Source organism: Balaenoptera acutorostrata, chromosome X, assembly GCF_949987535.1.
Source record: "Balaenoptera acutorostrata chromosome X, mBalAcu1.1, whole genome shotgun sequence".
Taxonomy (NCBI): domain Eukaryota; kingdom Metazoa; phylum Chordata; class Mammalia; order Artiodactyla; family Balaenopteridae; genus Balaenoptera; species Balaenoptera acutorostrata.
The window spans coordinates 114,982,236-114,996,550 of record NC_080085.1 but is presented as its reverse complement, the minus strand read 5'-3'; the positions used below and the strand labels follow the sequence as shown (position 1 = coordinate 114,996,550).

Here is a 14,315-nt window from a genome sequence, read left to right as displayed (position 1 = left end):
ACATTTTGGAGACTATATTTTTAAGATGACATTGTTTTAAGATCACATTGTCATAGTGCCTTAAAATTGTTGTTCATCCTATTTATGAAAAAATAGTAACCCTGAAGTAACCGTTTGAGAAGGTTGAATATGTTTAAGAACTCTGTGTGGTTTTAAAACATTTGCTAAATACCTATCCCAGAAGTTGTTTTTCTGTTGTTAATGTTTATATTTATCACATACTTTATTCAACGAACTTAAATTTTTTCCAACTTTTGTAAAAACATAATCTCTAGAGTTTTTTTTTTTGTTTGTTTCTTTGTTTTGCCATTTCCTGGTTATTTCGCTTTTTCTATTAGCCAGGAAAGCATTCTATATAGAAACAAATTCAATCTTAACTTACTTCCAAGTAACTGAAAAAAAATTTTTAATTGTCCATTTTTATTCTGCTAGTACCCCACTAGAGGAAGGATTTTTTCCAGCTTTAGTGAGATTTAATTGACATATAACATTGTGTAAGTTTAAGGTGTACAACGTGATGATTTGATACAAGTATATATTGGGAAATGATGACCACAATAAGGTTAGTTAACACCTCTGTCACCTCACATAATTGCTCTTTTTGTGGTAAGAACACTTTAAGACTTACTCTCTTAAGCAACTGTCAAGTATATAATACAGTTTTGTTCACTATAGTCACGATGCTGTATCTTAGATTGCCATAACGTATTCACCTTATAACTGGAAGTTTGTACCCTTTGACCACATCTCTCCATTTTCCCCACCCGCAGTCCCTGGTAACCTCCATTCTACTCTGTTTCTATGAGTTTAGCTTTTTTAGGCTCCTCATATCAGTGAAATTGTACAGTGTTTGTCTTTCTGTGTCTGGCCTTCAAGGTACATGCATATTGCCAAAAAAGGCAGGATTTCCTTCTTTCTCATGGCGGAATAATATTCCATTGTATATATTTTGGAATATTGTCTTATTTTTCATAGAGGCCTTAGAGGTAGTCTTGATAAATGCCTTTTTCTTGGGTGAACAACAGATGTAACCATGGAAATGCTTGATGTGAAGCATGGTATCAGCAAGTGGCATAAACATAGAAAATGCTGACTTGTAATAACAGCTCTAACCAAGGCTCCTTGTGTGGCCTTGAGGAAGTCATGAGAATCCTACCTACCTCTGTTTCTCTTCATACAAGAGCAAGCAGCAGTACTCAATTTGCAGGACTATTGCTTGTGGTTTACTACAAGGATTTTATAAATGTCAGGGGTCATTTAATGCTGAAAGTCCTGTTAAATCCATTAAGAGTTCTATCTATATACATTCAATTCCCCAAAGAAATGATTCATTCAACAAACATTTATTGAAAACTATTACTTGTTAGGCACAGGGCTGAGTACTGCACAGAATGCAAAGTTATGGAAGATATGGTCCCTGCCTGACCTTTTAGTATGAAGCTGCTTGTGTTATGTGCCGTAAGCCAGGTACAGACGAACCACTACAAGAGTCCAAGGGGGGAGGGAGGGCTGGGATTACATCCAGCTGTGGTGGTTAAAGAAGTAGTCATGGGAGAGGTACCGTGTGAGATATTCTTGGAAGGAGAGACAGGAAGACATTCCAGGCAGAAAGGATAACCTAAGCAAAGACAGAGGGGAAAAAACTGTAGTGTGGATTTGGGGAGTCGAGTGTTAAGTCAGCCTGGCTGAAGCATAGAGCTTGTGTTGGTAGAGGAGTAGCCTTAAAAGGAAGTGAGGAGCTTGAACTTGATTTTGTAGCTCTGAGGAATCTGACAATTTTGAGTAGAGAAATGGCATCATCAGCCATTTCATCACAGGGGGACCTCTCAGAAAGCTGCTATTGAAGCTTAGAAAGCTTCATATTGAAGGTATGAAATGATAAGAATTTGAATTAGGAGGTGGCAGTGGGAAGGAGAAGCCAATGATGCAGTTGAGATGCTGCTCAAGTCAACATGGTTAAGTAAGAGGGGGTTGGTTGAAATACTGCTTCCACCTACTGCTATTGTGTTCACCTTAATATCCAATTTCATTGAATTTGAAATGAAGATTTGTCATACATTTTTTTGGTTTCACATTAGACGGTGTCTTGTTCACCACCACAGCTTTTGTGCCTAGCACACATAGTACATATTGGGAGCTTGAAAAGTGTTCACTGAATGAAACATGAGCTTGTTGAACCGCTTTGGCAGAGGGAGAACCAATATGGGCTCCCCTGCAAGGTGCCTAGTCGTCTCTCCACCTGCATCTGTACTTCTACTCCCAGTTCAGTTTTTACCTAAATATGAATGAAAATTGTATACACCCATGTGCCAACTTTCCTCACTCAACCACATTTTAACCTAGATTTCATGGCCTACAGATTGCTGATTTTTGTGAATTTAATTCTGTCCCTTAGCATTATAGAAATGTTCATTGGCCAAACGCCTTGGATGCTCTCCAAATTTAGCATTTTGAGTGTTTTTACCCTCTATGTGGATTTTTTAAAAATTTACTGAATGGCCACTGTTACATATTATTTTAAAGTAATTAGTGTGATAATCTAGTAATATTCAAGCATCATTTTTTGCCTTAAAATGTTTGAAATTGAATTTTACAGCAAATGGCTAGCTTGCAAATAAAGGTATTCTTGGAAGCATGATAAGCACTAATAAGGTCATTCTGAGTCAAGTACCAGGTCATAATCTGCAGAAAAGGGTTTTGTGTAAAAGGTGACTGCCTAATCCAATAAAAATATATATTTAAAGTTTAATCAGTAACGATTGCTTCGAATGTACAGTGATATTTTAAAAGTCTGAAGAGTTTGAGCATAGAAAGGCAAAGAAAAATTCTTAAAGAGAGAGCCTGTGCATTGACATTTTAAAATAAACTTACCTAGCAATCTGCTTTTTAAAAGAAATGGGAAAATAAGAAATGGGAAGCTAATTTCAAGATGGAATGTTAAAAAAGGATTTCTAGGCTTATGAGCTGTACCTTGGTATTTGTGCAGTCAGCTCAATCTCTTATACCTTCTCCATCTTCATCTCCATTTGGCATAGTGATTTCTGTTTTTCAGGACAGACATCCTGAGGCCTTGGGTGCAATCCTTAGTAATCGAGATGTGATTCAGGTTTGGGCAACTGACTCTACTTCAAAAATAAGAAAAGTACCTGGACCATTTTAGAAAAATGTTTCAACAAAGAAGGAAACTTAAAATGGTTTTAAGTATTTAGCAGCATTCAGCTGATGTCATTAATAGTGTACAATAATATCCATAATTGTGACTTGCATATTTTAATAGGCAACTGACAGCTAAGACAAAACCAAGACCCTCTTTCACTCTTCCCAAATTCTCAAGGCCTCACTCCGGTGGCACATGACATTTATTCCATCTACGAAATATTACTGATAAAATGTATTTAATCATATTTCACTATTCCTCCCCCAGATCTTGTATTCTTCCACTAGAGAAACACTTAAGGAAAAAAATGACATTACTTCCATGCCGGAGATTGTAGAGAAAAAAGAAATTCGGAGACACCTGTTTGAGAAAAGCTTTTCATTCTGAAATACTTCAGCTCCAATAATAATGTATTTGAAGCAAAACCAGAATGAAAGTGTAATGAATAAAATAACATACTAATGAAGGGGGGGGGTGGTGATAGAGAAAGTGAGACTCTGCCAGAGAGAGAGTTATTTGTGCCATTTTTATCACACATTATAAACTCCTTGGCTTTCCTTGAAGCAAAAATGAAGAGCTGTGATTAATTATGGCTCAGAGACGTCTCATTCTCCCCATCAAATTTCTCCTCCTCCTCAATAGCACCTCTAGACCCCTAGTTTAGTCACCTTTGATTTCTACCCCACTGTTTTCCTTTGATTTTTGTCCCATAATGTCAAGTGCTAGACCCCTCTCAGCAACACTCCTCAGGTCTCTGCAGTTGCAGAAGAGATAAGATAGGCAAACGCCTTGTGGGCAGGTTCCCTGCGCTATTCATTGTCTTCCATAGTATCCAGCAGTCTTTTTTACAGAGAGGTGCTTATTAACCAGTGTACTTTCTTTTATGAAGCAATAAGAACAATGCAGTTCAATACATTTTCCTCTTTACAATGGTTGCCAGAAAGCTCAGAGCTCCATTTAGGGCCCAGCTGAAGCGATTAACCTTATCGAGATTTTTGAAGTTTTTGATGTAATTATCACCACCTTCCCCATTATATCACTCTTACTCTTTAGGCCCATGACAATGGTGTTTTTGGAAGTGTGTCTTTCTTGTAAGTTGTTTCCAAGCCCTTTTGGAAGAATGTAGTTGTATAACTAGTGAGAGGGCAAGGGAAGGGGCTAATTCTATCTCTGAATTTCTTATTTACAGCTTATTAAGCTATTTGAGTGTTTTTCATTTAGACGTGTCAATGTATTGCAAGCATTATGGTATTGCAAACTGGGGGCTTCAGATTTAAATAGGCTGCCAGTGATACTCAGAAGTAAACCGAGTACTGCTGAGACTATTCTTAATCGGAAAGGAAAGGATAACAAATACTTGGAACTCCTTAGCCAGGTATTTATTTTCTTCACAATGAAAAGGACAAAGTGTTGTATGGGATGTCCTGTTTCCTTACTGCATCACTGCAGGGTACAACGGATGAACTTTGTATTTGGTGCTTGCTTTGAGGTTTGGGAGTCTATCAATACTTCACCTTTTGGTTATCCATGTTGAAATGCTGTGGTCAACATTGGGTTGTTTGCTTATTTGATGTGAAAAGTATTTCCCTCCTTTGAGCTTGTCTTTTATCCAGATGTCTTTTTTGGGGGTGAGGAGAAGAGGTAGTACTTTCAAATGAGTGTGGTTTCTGCAGTGAGTAAAGGTATTAATTTATTGGAGAGCCGAGGAGAGTTTACTAGAAAATCCTTTATCTGCTTAAATTTGGGTACGTAGCAAACATTTTGAAAAACACTCTGGGGAGATTTGTAGAGCAAATGTAGGCAACATGTAATACGGAGCTCTTATATACTTACCTTTATAACTAATAGCACTACTTTGTAAACAGAAAATGAATGTGTTTCCTAGGAGTAGTAGAATAGAATCTTGAGAGGTCCAATCCTTTTTTTGTGTGACCTGGACTGGCCTTCTTTTATACGACTGCTAACATCATTACTGAGGTCAGAGATGTGGAATTAAGTTATCAAAATCCCGTCGATATGACCTTTTAGAAACTGATTATCAGCGACATAAGAAAATGCTTAGTAAATAGCTAAATCTATTGTTCGATAAGACAGCGTTCCCACAGTGTTGGGAAAGTGTTGTTGGCTGACTAGCAGCACCAGCTTCACCTGGGAACTTGTTAGAAATGTAAATTCTTGGGCCCCACCCAGAACTGCTGAGTCAGAAACTTTGAAGGTGGATCTGACAGTCTGTGTTTTAAAAAGCCCTCCTGGTGATTCTGATGAACACTCAAGTTTGAGGACCACTGGTTTAGAGAAAACCCTAACAGTCCAAGAGAGTATCAACTAAAGATAATGTTTCTCAGTTTCAGAATTCTCAGCACTCTGTATTACTCCCTCAATGCTTTTTCCTTTTTTTCCACTTTTGTTCAAATGGTGTCATTCTTGGCTTATTGTTTATACTCAGATCTGGTGGAAAGAAAATGACATCTGTTCTGGAAGACTTATATATCTTTGGGAAACTTATTATATTTCTCTCCCTAGGGAGCACCACAGTGCTTATTAGCTGAGATAAGGCTCTGAGACGTACTGCACGAAAAGAGCAGTTTACTTCTGTTACAACTCAACATTTCTCAAAATTCTTTTGCCACAGAACCCTATTTTTGTGGAGCACATAGAAACTTCCCATGGCATATCTCATCACAGGTAGCTGGGCAAGAATAACATTGGTGTGTAAATGTATGAAACCAAGAAGAAAAAGATTATTTTAATCATTTGTCTCTTGTAGCCCTTTGGAAGGATTAGTGACTTTTTTATACCCCAAAAGGTCTATTGTAGGTGTTGCTAGCTGCCACAAGTGGACTTTCAAAGTTTTATATGCAGCAAGTGTGGGGACAAAAAGGGCTTATATATGTATATAACATATATAATATATATTTATTATTAGTTCTTTACAATAGAAATATATATTCAGTATAATAAGAATATTCAATATATAAGTATATATGTTCCAACGTGTTTCACATTTATATGAGTCAATCTTGGCTTCTAAGCAGTTGGCGCCTGTTGAGATGAAAAATAAGAAAAATGAAAAACTTCAAATATTTAGAAACAGTTTTATAATGAGATTCATTTTTATTATTTTACCAACGTATATAAATAATAGTCAAAATCCCTTTGCTATAATTAATTACTTGTTAGTATTTTAAGCACCATTAACATCTTCTTTTATAGCCTAAAGCTTGTTTTACTTTATCCTCCTAACTTACCAGGAAAAAAATGACTTGCTTGATTTCTTTATATCCTTTTAATATGTGTTATAAATAAAATATAACAGCAGTTTTGGCAAAATTAAAATATAAAAAGTACCAACCGAAAAACGTGACGCTTCCAACTTTTTCATATGATAGAGATTACTTTGAATGTTTTATTCATTATGATTCTAAAGTGAATTTTCATTATGTGAGATCTTAAAGTAAGAAGCTTGTGATGGTAGAGAAGTGCCTCTTGACTAGATAAACTGGTCTTCTAAGTAGGCACTGGCTTATTGCCAGTTGTAAAGGGAGCAATAATTCCTTTCTCTTTTCAGTTATTTGCAAGGATAAGATTAAAGCTTGGATCTGCTTCTTTATCCTCTGTTCTTTCACCTACTGTTACCACTGAGCTGTGGGAGCAGCAACTGTAACAATATCTGGTTCTAAGAAGAGAAGCGTCCTTGGTTTTCTAACATTGTATATAAATTCCCTCTCTAGGCACATGATAATCTTATTACTCACAAAATCAAGGATTCCTCATATAATAATGCATTATCTTCTGTGGGGAGGTAAAATGGTAAAACATACTTTGTAATCTATTGAAGTTTTTATACTTAATTCACAGCAACAATTTTAGTTCTAACTAACTAATAAAGAAAATAAATATTTTTTTTTACTGATTTTACTTCCAAAGCATACTAAATTTCTCTTTTTCCCTTTATTCTTTCAAAGTACTTATGAAGTATGTAGGGGCAGGAATTATTCCTAGAAAAACTGATTAACAGAATTGGAAAATAATTTAGCCATGATCTAAAGGTAATTAGAATCCAGGACACTTAAATCCCAGTTTAGCCCTCTTCCTAATAAAGTACTGCATTCATATTTAGTAAAATACTGCATTCATATTAAAAATTTAGATTTATTCCTGCTTTGTCTCGGAATAAATGTGTTAGAAGTCAGAGTATGAACTGCCTGCAACCTGATTCCAAACAGCTGATTCATTTCAACATTGGATTTATTTATCATTATTATTTTCCCCATCAAATTGTCTTTAAAAGTATAAGTACCCTTTTGGATTCTACACGTTCAATTGTCTAGTCACTTATATGAGATCTAGGTTCCCTACTACATCATCAGCAAATACCTAGAATATTTTGTCTTTTAAAAGCTGTGGAAAAACCTGAATGCTAAGTTAGAGTGAATAGAATTGTTATGTTTACATCATGTTTATATGTTTACCTGATACATTTACATGTTGATTTGCATTTGAAGTCTTTCGTCTTATTTTGTGAATAATGTTTACTTAACCAAAAATAAGTTGACAATATAGAAAAGAAAATAAATAAACATAACTCTTGCTCACAGGCAGAGTTGAAGCATTGAAAAAGTCAAATCCTAGTTCCCAGGCCCACAAATCATCACCCCATGTTGCACCATCTCAAAGTTTATACATTCTCTGATCATTTAAGTCAAATCTCCACTAAAACTGAGCTTTTGGTGGCGTAGTCTTTTGTGAAGTGGTATGTGTGGTGTGTGTGAATTCTCTTGTCTGTGTTCTTTGTGGAATGAAATGCTTCAGAAGAGCACTTTGTACTTCTTCGTGATAAGGTTGATCTTTTGTCATTGTTTGGGATTTTCTCTGCTTTGTCATAGTGTTGAACCTACAGCACCCAGACGTTTATGGTCTGAGTAAACCTGCTTCTAAATGGCACTGCCGTGGTGGTTTTTTTTTTTTTTTTTTTAAGATTCTTCTTTTAGAGTGGTAATAATAATAGTCACAAAAGGCACACAACCAACCCTTTCATTGAGCCCCACTTCCATCTGTTCTGTATGTCCATGGGGTTTTGCAGGACTGTTACTTTTGTCAGGCCATGGTCATTTGTGCTTAAGCTCTCATAACCCGACTCCTGATTCCAGGACACTGCTTCTCCCAGACCAACTGGCAAAATTCTATCATGCAGACATTTGCTAAAAAGCTGTGCTAAGAGATGAGATATATGTACTAATTGTTCCGCTTTGGTTAGGATGAAAGACTTCATAATCCGTTTAAAGCACTTTGAACAGTGCCCAGCACATGGTAAATACACAGTAAAGTTATGCAGGTGGATGTGGTGTAAAAAACATTGGACACTCGGTTATCTTGTCTTATTCGTTTTCAAGTCACCTAAGATCCCCAGGTACTTAACAAAACAGCCCACTTGGCATACATTTATCTATTAAATAGTTTCTGGACATACCTAACGGCTAGTTGGTATGCAATCTTTATTATAATCTTAGAAGGAAAATAGTGACCCAACAATTAGAAATATTTGAACGAGCTCATTCCTCAGTTTAGTACACCACGGTGTTGTGAGGTATTAGTGTACTGGTTAGGAATGTGAGCTGCAGACTCAGTCCACCTGGGTTCAAATCACAGCTCTGCGACATTTGTTCTGTTACCTTGAGCGTGTTTCTTCACCTCTCTGTGCCTCAGTTCTTCAGTAAACCACTGACTTCCTAGGGTTATATTGTGAAGACTATATGAGGTAATGCGTGTAAAGCACTTTGAACAGTGTCTGGCACATGGTAAATATACTTACTATAAAGTCAGTTGTTATTATTATTCAGGTGGTCATGGTGTGAAAAAAATGCAAACCTGACCACAGCGTTCAATAAATCCCTCAAATGAGTTGTGTCATTATGACTACTTTCATGATATTAATGGAAAGTATAATTTTACAAGGGCCTCAACGTGGTCTCTAAATGTGTGTCAACAATCATCACATGCCAAGTTACATGAGCTAAACCTGTAGATACAATTACTCTGTAGCCCACTCATAAATGGTCAGAATTAGTTCACATCTGAATGGTCATTTGACCTTATATACTAGAGTCTGTAAAACATGAAACAAAACAAAACCAGTTAAATGCTCCAGTTATCTTTAGTAGAAAAATAACTGAAATATTGGCACACTGATGTTTTACATGGCCTAGTTTATTTCGCTGTATCACTTGATCAAATATTTTTCTAGAACGGAATTTGATTTACTTTGTATAAGAGACACATAAACTGGGCTCTTTTTTTTTCCAGAAAGACATGTTTTCTGAAGTTTTCTAATTTTATTCTGATTTTCAGGGAAGGCACAATGAAGCTAGGGATTTGTTTTATTTTTCCTATTTTTCCCCCTCACCAGAATAAGGATTCCACTAATTAAAAGGCAGTGACTAGACCTTAGAAACCTTGTTGTGCTTAATATAGAGGGTTTATGGTTTTAAGAAACACTGCATCCTTACAAGTGCACTGTTCACCCACCAACTCTTCTAGCTGCTTAAACTGACTTGCGGAGAACAATTAATAGATTTTTAAAACTAATTAACTTTCACTGTCCTTTGCTTTACTTTGTTTTAGATTTGGAGATAGGCATTCTTTGGCAGGGGTCATATTTCAACTTCTTCTCTAAAGATATGAGACATTTATGGTTGAGGGATTGATTTATTTTAAAACGTAAAACTTCCATTTATCATTTTATCTTCTTTAAACAACCCCATTTCTAGTTACATTGTTTGTGGATGGCCTTGTTTAGTTCTTTAAATACCAGGAACAGTTTCATCATCATCAAATATTAACTGCACACTGAAAGCAGAAGGTGAGTTTAACAAGGTTGCTATATTTACTAAGTAAGACTGAGAGAGGATCATTTTTAAACATATTTTTTAAAAAGTAGTCTCGGTAGTTTCATCTAGAACATTGTCGGTTCTGTTCACATCTCTGAAATACATTTTGGATGAAACTTAATAAATTTGGTAGATATTCAGGCCAGGCTAAATAGATCTTTATTTTTAAAAGAGAAAGAATTTATATCAATAAATTGCTTGCTTTTATGTCAGAACAAAAACAAACAGCAACTTGGCCTAATAAAGAATCACTTGGCTAAAAAAAAAAAACCCCACTTTATTTAAATACACAGTGCATTTGGAGTTTGGAGTTTTCTTTGGAGATTTGTCTGATACTCTAAAATGCTTACAGTTTTAATAACAAGTTAGCATAAAGGTTTCAGTAAGGCTTTTGGTGATAAAAATATATTTATCATTAACAAAATGTAGAGCTAGTCCATGACTCAAAGCATTTTAATGCAGTCCAGGTCACCAAGTAAACCTTTCTGCTTGGAAATTGCGTATTTGGTATTAGTTTGGTAGTTGGGTAGGATTGTGAGAAAAATGCTTAAAGTGGATACATTTGGCTCTGGCGTTTGAAACATGATTTCTACTTAGGAATTTAGCAAGACCCAGTAAACAACCATTTGGTATCATGCTTTTAAATTTCTTTATCTGAAAGAAAACTTATGTCTAGCAAAAAAAAAAAAAGGACTGATTTTTTTCTCTGTGCCTCTAATTTCAAAAATGCAGAGGTAAATCAATAACTGTATCTGCCCTTTATATAACCTCTGGGTGGAGGGATACATGGCTGGCTCTAGAGATAATTATTTAATTTATTCTTAGCAGCATACTGAGCCATTGCAAAGGTAAATTGTTTACATCTGAACAATAATCAGTGCCTTTCTCACCTTTGACTCCCCTTAAGTTTGCAAGATATTTGTCTACATTTAATTCTTCTTTGAAACGTTCTTTTTACTTGGAGACAGGAAATTTAACTTTGCCAAGTGGAAACCGCAAGGTTTAAGTTTAGTACACAACTAAGACCCTTAGGAATTGGAGGGATTGCCAAATACATTCCTACTTCCCAAGTTTTAGTGCCGTTAAAACTCACTTGAGACCGTTAAGTCATGGAAAACCTAAGGTAACTGGCATGGTTTCAAGGGATAGAAGTCACAGTGTAGGAAAGCCAGTTAGACAGAGAAGGCTTGAAGTTGTGATTTCAGAAGTTACCTGACTGAAGCATTCAAACAAAAGAAGAAAGCCCCGGCAGCCATTTGGAAAGCTCTGGCAGAACTTACAACTTTGGCAAGGAGTGCTGGGAAGCTGCCTGTGGGATCTTTCTTTGTAGCCATCATAGGAAAAATCTACATCTTGTTAGCTGTGCGGAGATCGAGTATGGGCAGGAATGTTCAATGTCATTTCAACGGACGATCCAGTTCCTTGGAGTTCACTGTGTGCCAGGGGGCTTGCTTTGAGCTTTAGTAGGAGGGAGTTGAATTAAGTCAGTATTTTCATAAGGATTCTCTAACGAGATATGTTAAAAGGTATCTTATGGAAAAAAAAAAAAGAGGCATGGTTTCTGCGATTGAACTGTGTTTCAGTTAACAAAAGTCAGCAGGTTTCTTTACTCTAGGACACTTGAGAGGGAACCTTTACTATGCTCCGGTGGGCTGTTAATCTCCAAGAGGGGAACAGAGTGTGCCACTCCTTACAAGCGTTTCACCAGGAAGCTCAGTTTCTGAGGCTCCTGTCTTGGGAATAGCGGTCTGTGGTACACAGACTGAAGGATCTCTAGGAGCCTTTCCAGCTTTACTATTTAATGTTTCTATGACATGTTGTCTATAACATATAAGCTTCCCCAGTGAAGTACAATTTCATTCTCTCTGACCTTACTAATTCTGACTCTTTGATAATTCCAACAAAGGAGACTGCAATCTTAATAAAAAATAAATTCAGGATTGTGTCTAGTAACTGATTCCTAAATGTTCACCATTGCCACTTTTGTGATATACCTGTTCTGTCATGTGGGGCTGTTATGCATTGCCATTTTTGCTGAATATATTATTTTGTTCATTAGAATTAACCATGCCCCTCTACATCTCCCTGTCTTTTAATATGAGTAATCAAGGGTTGACTGAAAAAGACATCTATGCAAATAATGGCTATTCATGCCATTTTTTGCAGGTTTTGAATATGTATCTGCATCGATCTTATGTGTGCATGTAGAAACATAATACTTAAGCAGATGTTTTCCTGGGCTTTAATGGATGACTTTTGCTTGAATTTGAGTATGCCACCGACAGGACTGAAGAAATTAAAGTTAACCTGCCCTCCTCTCCCTCCCCCCACTAACAAAAACCTTAAAAACATAAAAGCCTCATCTTCCTGTAATAGTTCATATGTTCAAAGAATGTATATAAATTTAGAGTCAGGAGTTTGGCATGGTGGTCACTCACCACGCCCTCCCCCCATCCCAGTTTAGAGGAGGAGCTGCGGCAGGCAGCCATCAAAGTCATTTGAATACACTATTGCGCCACATAAGGTGGTTGGGAAAGCGGACGGGGTGACTGCGTAGGGAGCCATGCGAAGCTTTTGGTGGGAGGAGCCAGGGAATAAAAAATTGCTTTCTCCGACAGTCAACTTCCTTAAATTCCTTGCAGCTGGTCAGGTAAGCTGGCGCTGAGAGTGTCTTCTGCTTTGCTCCGGGCAACTGAAGGCCTAGTAGAGCCTGGGCTGATTCCGTAGAGGGGGCTGCTTCTGACCTTAAGGTAAAGGGAGGAAAATGGGTTTTTGAGGATTTGACTTTATTTAGCTCAACTCACAAGGGTGGAGAATAGATAGGGAGAGGGTTGCCAGATAATATTTTGTATGGGGCATACTTATCCTAAAAAATGAGTCCTTGTTCCTTTGAAATTCAAACTTAATTGGGAGTCCTGTGTTTTCATTTGATAAATCTGGCAACCCTAGATAGGATCCCAGGCAGAAGCCCTAGCTGGGAAGAAAGGGTGCAAGCAGCCGGCATCCTTTTTGTCCTGGTTCCAAATCGCTGTGCTTAGTGACTGGATGGGGTGCCCGGAAAAGGAAGCCGTGGGAACCCTGAGAGCCAGAGGTTTGACTGCCTAAGGGCCAAGGGAGAGACCCCTTTATGTTGTTTCGTAACAAAGCCTATGTAGTAAGTAGCTTCTTGAAGTTGCATGATTTTGTGTATTTGATTTCTTGGAGTAACAAATTCAATGCCATTCTTTTTTTCTTTCCTCTTTTTCTGTATTTTAATGACATTTTACGTTGGCAGCCGTCAGCTACTTTGAAGACAGCTTCCGTGAATCCTTAGCATCGGAAACGCCTTCTGACTTTTGGTAACTCTGCACCAGTGTGCTTCAGTTGTCTTTGGGTTTTAATTTGATTCTGGTTGGCTGTTTTGTAAACAGAGATCATACATTCCTGAGGAGCATATTATTGAACAGATATCCAGTTAATATTTTTCTCAAGCAGTTGAAGGTATTTGATTAGACCAGAGGGGAAAAATTGGGGGGTGGGCAGGAAGCAGATCCGGGGTACTGGGGAGACAGGCTTGGTTTCACTATGACCAGCAACTATGATTTTTGGTGTTATTTGCTCTTTAAAAAAATGTCAAGCTAATGATTATTTGAAAATAAATGTTTAATGTGAATGCAGCTGAACATGGGTCTTAAAGCACAGTGGGAACATTTTTCTTGTAAGAAGTCAGCATATGCAATAGAGATGCACAAGAAAGCTCCACCCGATGTGATTATCCTGAAGCCTTGTATCCCACCTTTGTCTCAGTAGCCTCAGGGAATTTGACTTGCAGCTGGTTAGAGAAATGCAGGGTGGGGACGGAGCAGTTGGAGAAGGCAGTTTATTCTAAGCTGACCCTAGAAATGCAGTGCTCCCCTTGTGCAGGCCCAGGTGTTGATTAAATATGAATCTGCTGCAGGTTCCTTTATTCAGCTCTGTGGGCCCCTATATCCTGGGGGTTCTTGTGACCACAGACCCCTGGGAATTAGACCAGGGTTTGCGTCTGTGCCTCATGGCTTCCTAACATTTCTGATTCAGTTATACTGAATTACCAGGATTTTTCAGCCATGATGGTCACACACACCCCAGAGTATATATTCATAGATAAAAAATTGTTACGAATTAGCTATTTTCTGGAGCTGAAGAGAATAACGGTTCACTTGCAACGGAAAACCAGGAACAGCCTCAGTCATGTGTTGCCTCTTGTTCTCTTCTTGGAGGAAGAAGAAAGAACTTAGGAAAGGAAATGGCAA

The 14,315-nt window shown here is 37.3% G+C and overlaps 1 protein-coding gene across 11 annotated transcripts in view; it reads left to right on the top strand.

The window, feature by feature from the left end:
* Positions 1-14,315, top strand: part of MBNL3 (muscleblind like splicing regulator 3) — a 113,060-nt gene that overhangs the window by 59,433 nt on the left and 39,312 nt on the right. For 2 of the 11 annotated variants that reach the window (XM_007174532.2, XM_007174533.2), the window contains exons 1-2: positions 12,722-12,794; positions 13,319-13,382. The exons of 7 other annotated variants lie outside the window; for them this stretch is intronic. The gene's annotated coding sequence lies outside the window, so the exon portion shown is untranslated. Of the gene's footprint in view, positions 1-12,719; positions 12,795-13,300; positions 13,383-14,315 lie in introns of those variants that run through there. 2 more of the 11 variants (XM_007174534.2, XM_057538386.1) reach the window with 2 other exon arrangements.